The sequence below is a fragment of the Mustelus asterias genome, chromosome 18 (genome assembly GCF_964213995.1).
Source record: "Mustelus asterias chromosome 18, sMusAst1.hap1.1, whole genome shotgun sequence".
In the NCBI taxonomy this organism is placed as follows: Eukaryota; Metazoa; Chordata; class Chondrichthyes; order Carcharhiniformes; family Triakidae; genus Mustelus; species Mustelus asterias.
This window is the reverse complement of record NC_135818.1, coordinates 23141288-23150466: the sequence shown is the minus strand read 5'-3', so window position 1 is coordinate 23150466 and position 9179 is coordinate 23141288.

Below are 9179 nucleotides of genomic sequence, written 5' to 3'. Positions count from 1 at the left end.
TGAGCTACTTAGGGATGAATGGAAGGAGGAAGTGATCCTCACAGGTCAGCAACAATAACATCCCAAGAACATTTAAAGCTGGCAAAGCATATGGATGGTGTGGCAATCTGCATGCACCAAGGAAATGCACAACTTTCCAACAATTCTTGCAAAGCATGTGGCAGGAAGAGTCATTGGTGGCAGCAGTGCACTGGAGCAAAGGCTGATGCAGCTACAATGGAAGGTCTGGGGGCATGCATTCTACAAAAAAGCAAACCTATTGCCTTTGCGTCTAAACTCCGTCCAATTACTATACAACATTGAGCAGGAAACCTTAGCTTTTGTGTTTGGGATGCTGCATGTTCATACCTGGTCATTTGGCAAAAGATTTGTGTTAGAGATCAATCACAAGCCACTGCAGATAATTTGGTGAAAATCACTCACCAGTGCACAGCCCAGATTGCAATGTCCTTTGATTAAGTTTCAAGGTTACGATTGTGATATTAAGTGCAAGAGGTATGGTGGAACAGTGGTTAGCACTGCTGCCTCACACCACCAGGGACCCTGGTTCAGTTCTGGTCTTGGATGACTGTGTGGAGTTTGCACATTCTCGCCGTGTCTGCGTGGTTTTCCTCCAGGTGCTCTGGTTTCCTCCCGCAGTCTAAAGATATGCAGGTTCGGTAGATTGGTCATGCTAAATTGCCTCTGGTGACCCAAGATGTGGAGCTTAGGGGTATTCGCCATAGTAAACGCACAGGGTTACGGGGATAAGGCAGGGAGTGGGCCAGGGTAAGATGTCTGTTGGAGACTCGGTTCAGACTCGATGGGCCAAATGGACTCTTTCTGCACTATAGGGATTCGATGGTTCTATGGTACAAGCCAGTAACTTGATGGTCACATCAGATGCACTTAGCAGATTGCCTAACCCAGCGAAAACAGATCTACAAAATTACTTCATTGACATTGAAGATGTTCTCCAAATTTATCTGGTACATTTTGCACAAGACAAATGCCAGCAGCTACAAGAAGAAACATGAAAGATCATGTACCACAGAAGCTGTGGAAAACCATTAATTGGAAGAAATTTGAGCCTATAATAAACTCAGCATTGATTCTCCCTCACTGGAAATATCGAAACAGTCAAAACTTCAAAACAGTCCCTTGAAATGTCGGGGTCACTTGCTTCTGGCTGCCATGTTGATATTCCTATTTTGGAAGGATGGCATCCTGTGTACACACTATGCAAGTGTTTTGAAAGGGTCAAGAAGTGACCCTTAGCACTGACATAAACTAAAAAGCTGACCTCGAGCAGGGTGACAAACAGGGGCAAACTGACCAACTTTATATGCTGAGTACCTGAGCTGGATCCGTTTGTCGGAAGGGCTTGAATAGGTGATTGACACTGGGTGAGCTACCAGCCCCCAGAATAAGAGTTTATTAACAAGTGATCGGGAACTGGGGTCAGTCCTGGTCAGAAGTTAGTGTTCATCAGAGAGCCACTTTCCTCAGGTGGAAAATGGACGAGAGGAGGAGGACGACTGAGGGAAAAGTTCCCTAAAATTTCAACGAGAGATCCGAACGCTGCCATCAAAGGATACTGCGATCATCACATTGTGTGCCAACCATCCGGTCATCCTTTGGGATCAGTAAACCACTCTCAATTGGCATGGTTCATATACGTTTTCCATCTAATTAATTACTGCATCATATTTAAACTGTTGCTTCTTGATAACCTATATTAAAATTACTGCATGATGGAACGAAGGATGGCAGGATTCAATTCACCATGTCCACAAACACTTGAGACCATTTTGGCCATACCCCTCTCAAGAGAGAGAGAGACAGTCTATTGGACAGTTATGAACAACGACATTGAAGTTATCTTCAAGAAGTCCAAGGCATGTCAAGAGCTTATGCCAAGTCAGCACAAAGCGCCATTGATTTCATAGGAAGTTCTTTCTCATACTTGGTTCAAAATTACATCTGACTTCTTTCATGTCCATGCCATTGACTTCATCATCATCATCGAGTCCTTTACCAAGTACCCAATCATTCGACAATTGCACAATTCATCAAGCACAACTGCCTTGCATATTCTAAGCACTATTTTTTATTGATTAGGTGTGCCTGGAGAAATCATTACAGATAACGGTCCACAATTGCTTGGTAAGACATTCCACAATATGTGTGAGAAGTGGAATATCAATCACACTACTTCCCCCCATTACGAATGTTTCATGTGGCGAAGTCCATAATTAACAAATGTAGATCGACCAAGCAATATCTACACATTGCAATGTTATATCTGAGAATGACACTTTAGTAATTCCATCACTAGAAGAGCTCATTTTGGGAGAGCTGTGCATACCAGTTTATCTACTTTTGCTCATTCCACTCTCTCAGAAACGAGAGAGCAATTTTTAAATCAGCAAGGAAAAGGACATTGTTTAAATTCTGCTTGAAAATTTGTTTTGCCGATTACAGTGATTAGGATAAATGTCCGAATTTATTTTTAAAATGTATTTCGAGTGATTTGATTGTTTCATGAGCAGACCATAAAAGGTAGCTCTTTACATAGAAATTGCCATTATTGCTGTTTACATAGCAGTTTCAATGCAAAATGTTGGGATAAAGAACGATGATGAAAAATGGATTTATGTGTGGCAAGTGACACCACAACCTAAGGCTTTTCATCAAGAATATTTGTCACACTATTTTTGGGGATGTATTTTGAACAGATCGACTGACCCAATCCAATAAATGCCTGATCCACCAGCACTGCATCTCCTCAGCTGTCAGCAATTACTCAATTTCCAAAAGAGTTCATCACCCCCTCTTCCAGACCTCATCTTCCTTCTCTCCTCACACAATCTCAGTTCTGTTACCACACCAAATTCTGATTAAATTCGGATGTTCACATTCTATAGTAAACACCGTCTAAACTGTTGCTCTGTTATGTGTTAGGATTCATGTTGTCTATTTATTGACACTTACAAAACTTGAGTGTTGCTGAAAAGAGAGACGTAGGGCCCGATTTTACCATTTTAATTCTCAGTGCTGAATCTGGGCGCAATTCAGATCTGACTTGGAAAACTCCTCTCAGGTGTCCCCGTACACACTTAACCTGAAAAAGAAATCACGAGTCTGAATTGAGCTGGGGGTGGGGCTTATTGCGCTCGAAATGCTGCAGTTCCGATCGGGCCTTGGTAAAGTGGGCATCTGCGCGAATGTGGGTGCGGATCACACTAATAGCCTCACGCCAAACTTTGCCAAGTTTTCGCGCCCGTGGTAAAATCGGGCCCTTTTGGGTCTTGGTAAATTCGGGCATGAGGCGATTAGTGCGATCCGCGCCTGCATCCACACAGATGCCCACTTTACCAAGGCCCGAAAATGGCCACGATCCAAACTGCGCCCGAAACGGGCGCAACGGCGATTTAATTGCATTTGCATGCATTTAAATTGAATTAATGGGCTGCCCGCCCAACTTGACCAGCACCTCCCACCTTACCATCGCGTTCGCCCGTTCAGACTCGGCGCAAAACAGATATGCTCGGCAAAAGTCTATTTCGGGTGCTCCAGCTTCTGAAGAGGTACGTTCAGAGCTTTTGGTAGCTCCCTGACTCAGATCAGTGGTGGCGAGGGAGGGGGCGGTGGAGGTGGTGGGGGGCGGGAGGTGGTGGTGGAGGTAGGCTGGCCAGATCATTCTCTGGTGAGGGGGGTGGGAGGAGGGAGGCCCGACTGTTCCCTGGTGCGGGGGAAAGGACGAGGGAGGCAGGGCAGATGTATTTCTGGTGGGGAGGAGGATGGAAGCCTGATCATTCTCTGGAGGGAGGGAGGCCAGATGGTTTTCTGGCGGGGCGGGGGGGGGGAAGAGGGAGGCCAGATCGTTCTCTGGTGGGTGGGGAGGGAGGAGGGAGGTAGGTCAAATATATCTCTGATGTGGGGAGTGGAGGGAGGCGGGTCAGATGTATTTCTGGTGGGGGAGGAGGGAGGCCCAATCGCTCTCTGGTGGGGGGAGGTCAGGGGGGGAGGAGGGAGGCCTAATCATTCTCTAGTGGGGGGCACAGGGGGCCAGGGCAGGGGGATCCGCTGCCACTCTGTGGGCGATCGGTGGGGTAAGTTGGGGCAGAGGATTGCGATTGGTCTGGGTAGCAGGTGGATAAGAGGGACAGTTATGTTGTGGGCATGGGGCGATATCTGTGGGGGCCATCGCTCCCGCTTTCTGCTCCTGGGTCACTTTATCCACTTTTTGCGGCCCAGGAGCAATGTGACAGGGACACGGTTTTCAAATTTTATTTTACTGTGCACACGCAGTTCAAAGCTCCAATCGGAGCTGCAGCGTTTCAGATGCGATAAGCCCCGCCCACAGCAGATTCCAACTCGTTATTTTGTTTCAGGCTAAGTGCATATGGGGGCGCCCGAGAACAGTTTTCCAAGTCGGATCTGAATTGCACCCAGATTCAGCACTTAGAATCAACTCGAGACCGGAAAGTCCCGCCCGAGGTCAATGAACCTTCCCACTGCCTGCCCCTCACCAGCTCCGATTGGCGGGCAGGACGGCAGAGTTCCGGCAATTGAGTGCAATTTTCTGACCATGTACACTCTGAAAGCGAGGTGTTTGTTCACACACGGCTTCACTTTGGGTGTGACTTCATCCCACATAAAACTGGAAGAAGTATTTGCTGAATTCAAATTCTTCAATTCCCAGCTATCCCACCACAAACCAATAACTAATGAAGATGCTGAATCCATGAAAGTCCAATTGCCTGATCTGCCATATGCATACTGAGGAATACCAAACCACTTGGCCGAGTTTTACATGCAGCACAAACGTCTGATAGTGTTGCAAGGCCTCAAGGCCAATATGACTGTACAACCAACAAAGGGACCTAAATAGTCATCCTGAACAGTTGTGACATTGACAAAATGCATGCCATTCTTAATGACAGGTCCAAATTCGTATCCATTGGAGAAAAAATTGCAAAGAGGTATTGATTGAGAGAACATGATGGAGGCAGTGATGTCATCCATTTGGGTCTAAGAAAGATATAAATATTATTTTGTAAGTGATAAGAAGCTGTAAATGTTGGCCTTTACCTTATGATTGGCAAGAATTCAAAGATGTGTAAGTAACCCTTGCTGTTCTGGACAATGTTTATCCCTTAACCGACATCACAAACACAAAGGGTGGGATGTTCCAGCTGCACTCGTCCCAAAACTGGAAAATCCCACCCGAGGTCAACAGATCTTGCATGTTCCCCCCACCCCCCTACCCCCACTCCGCCCCCCAACTGCATCGATTCCCGTGGTGGGCAGGATGGGAAAATTCCCCGCAAATTATCTTATTATCATCATGTGAGATGATTCATTTTGGTAGGGCTAATTTAAATGTGGATGACAGGGTCAAAAGTAGGGTTCTGAAGACTGTGGAGGAACAGAGAGACCTTGGGGTCCATATCCACAGATCTCTAAAGGTTGCCACTCAAGTGGATAGAGCAGTGAAGAAGGCCTATAGTGTGTCAGCTTTTATTAGCAGGGGGTTGGAGTTTAAGAGCCGTGGGGTTATGCTGCAACTGTACAGGACCTTGGTGAGACCACATTTGGAATATTTTGTGCAGTTCTGGTCGCCTCACTATAGGAAGGATGTGGAGGTGCAGGAAAGAGTGCAGAGGAGATTTACCAGGATGCTGCCTGGTTTGCAGGGTAGGTCTTGTGAGGAAAAGTTGAGGGAGCTAGGGCTGTTCTCTCTGGAGCGGAGGAGGCTGAGGGGAGACTTAATCGAGGTTTATAAAATGATGAAGGGGATAGATAGAGTGAACGTTCAAAGACTATTTCCTCAGGTGGATGGAGCTATTACAAGGGGGCATAACCATAGGGCTCATGGTGGGAGATATAGGAAGGATATCAGAGGTAGGTTCTTTACGCAGAGAGTGGTTGGGGTGTGGAATGGACTGCCTGCAGTGATAGTGGAGTCAGACGCTTTAGGAACATTTAAGCGGTTATTGGATAGGCACATGGAGCACACCAAGATGATAGGGAGTGGGATAGCTTGATCTGGCTTTCAGATAAAGCTCGGCACAACATCGTGGGCCGAAGGGCCTGTTCTGTGCTGTACTGTTCTGTGTTCTATGTTCTATGTTCGATGATGCTATCTGTGGAAGCTTGCTGAGCACAAATTAATGTGTTTCCTACATTACAATGATAACCACATTTAAAAAATATTCATTTTCTGTGAAACAATTTGGGTGTTATGTGGTTATGAAAGCAGCAATACAAATTCAAGCCTCATTATTCATAGGATAGGATAGATGGAAATAAATTATTTGCTTGGATGGATGAACCCAGAAGAAGAGGCACAGATTTAAAGTAAGAGTTGGGCTGTTCAGGGCTGATGTCAGAAGGTCCATCTTCACATGAAGTTCACTGGCAATTTGGAATTCTCTACCTCAAAAACTGTTCAGGCGAGGTTATTCAAAGTTTCCAAACTAACTTGTCTGTTGTTTGAGATGTCCATTTATAATTTCTGTGTTTGTTCTTTTTACTGCAGTTAACTCTGTGGCCATTCCGATCCTGTCAAGGGGAAAGTGTGGGCTCTCCAACTGTATCACCCATTACCTGGTAGCCATGGCAGCGGCAGATCTACTTGTCGTTATTACTGATGTGATACTGTTTACTGTTATCCCTTTTCATTTTCCAGGTTCTTACTTGAACACCACTACCTCACTTTCTCTTTTAATTGTCCTGCTTTCTGCAGCAACAGACATTTCCATCTGGTTTACTGTCACTTTCACCTTTGATCGATTTGTTGCTATTTGTTGCCAGAAACTGAAAACAAAATATTGCACAGAGAAAACTGCGGCTGTGGTTACAACTACAGTGAGTGTTCTATTCTGTTTAAAAAACATTCCTTGGTACTTTGCTCATGAACCTGAATATATAATTGATAATGTAGCCTGGGGGCAGGTTTATTCAGAGAACTTTTATACAAAAACAGCATGGGTAGCATTTGACTTCCTCAGTATAATTTTAACCCCTTTCCTTCCATTCATTCTAATTATATTGCTCAATGCTCTGACTGTCAGACACATTTTAGTGGCCAGCAGAATCCGCGGGAAGCTACTGGATCACAATAAGAGTGAGAGTCGTACTGACCCAGAGATAGAGAGCCGAAGGAAATCCATCATTTTACTCTTCACTATCTCTGGCAGTTTTATACTGTTATGGGTGACAAATGTTCTCTATTTTCTTTATTGGAGAATTGCTAACATTTATGAATACACTGGTCCCCATGATCCTGCCTATATCACTGAGCAAGTGGGATTCATGCTGCAGCTTTTGAGCACCTGCACCAACACCTGTATTTATGCAGTGTCCCAGACGAAATTCAGAGAGCAGCTGAAGAATGCAGTCAAATATCCATTCACTGCAATTGTTAAATTAGTTAAGTGATTGAAAAGCTCTAAACTGTAATTGCCTTTCTAACATGACGAATCAGACTCTTTGGTAACTGAGATATCATTATCATTATATGGGTGGGAGGTTCTGGCCTTGCTCGCCCCGAAACCGCAAAATCCTACCCAAAGTCAACAGACCTTTCCATGGTCCTTACCTTGCCCACTCCAATTCCCCTGGCAGGCAGGACGGTAAAATTCCATCCCTGATGTTTCTTTACCATACCATCTGCTCAACACCAAATACGACACCAGGTCACTGAATATATTTTGATTGATCTGTTGAAGATTGAATATCAATTACATATGAGAATAAAGACTGTACAATGCATGTTGCATGGAGATTCTCTTAATGCTCGTGTGCTTTCTTTGAATGACCAAGTCGTGTAACATTGGTGGGAGGTTGGCAGGCACCTGGAGATCTACAGGGCTGGAGATTGCCATCTGCACTATTTTCTGGGTGATTCCCTCTGAAGCAGAAAAACAGGTGAATCCTCAAGGGGTTTCCCAGCTCTGTGTTTCTAACACATCATTATTGGTTCAGGACCTAAGGACATGAAACGTTAGGATCAGGAAGAGGCAACCAATCCTCAGAATCTAGCCTAATCCAATCCCCAACTCTACCCATGCACAGACCATTCACCAAATCGCCTTTTCATAACACTCTCTTGCCATTACGAGGTGGCAAGGATCTTATGACTGCAGGGCTGTGTTCAACATTGAAGTTGTGTTGTGTGAGATCCATTGCAGCAAATAATTGAACACAGTATTCAACGTTTAAAGAATTGAAATCCTCTGTTTGTCCTACAAGAATGATACACAGCAATGTCCATGCAATATAAAGTCTATCTGGGCAATAAGGTACACGTGTTGGATATGATAACATAATGGTTCTTCTAATGAACTAGTAATCCAAGGCCTGGATTAACCATCTTGAGAAATGATTCAAATACCATCACAGAAACGGCGGAATTTAAACTCTGTTAATTAAATTAGGAGGCTAATGTCAATTAAGAAAGGAAACTTGCTGCTCTTATCTCGTCTGGCCAGATGTAATACAGATGTAGATTTGGAGTCATTTAAAAATGGCCGAGCAAACCACTGAGGAGTCAAACTGCAATGACAAAGTATATTAAGAATAATCCTCAAACTGTCCTCTACCCAGAAAGTTAACTTTCTTCTCATTTAACCTTTTAGGAACAGAGGTAATTGGAGCAGGAGTAGGCCATTCGGCCAATCAAGTTGTCTCATCATTTAAACAGATCATGGCCGGCCATCTACCACTTACACCATTTTTCTCCACTCTCCCCATAGACCTCGATGCTGTTAGTATCCAAAATCTATTGATTTCTGTCTTGAACATACTCAATGTTTGAGTTTCCACAGCCCTCTGACATAGATGCAAACTAGCCTGCTGCCCTCTGATTGTACTGGCAATTTTACTGTTTCGCCTCTTTGATATTTCATTCTCTGGATTTGACTGTCTGCATCTCTCAAATTCTGTGAATATAAAGTTAGCCTGTGTGTACCTCCACTGATCTTTCAGCCGGCTGGGTAAGCTGTTTCTAATAATAGGGCAATTTAATAGAAACATCGAAATTAGAAGCAGGAGGAGGCCATTCGGCCCTTCAAGCCTGCTCTGTTGTTCATTTTAATCATGGTTGATCATCGAATTCAATATCCTGATACCTCCGAGTTGCATCTGTTCAGGTACACGGACGGAGAATTTAGCCAATGCACCTAACCAGC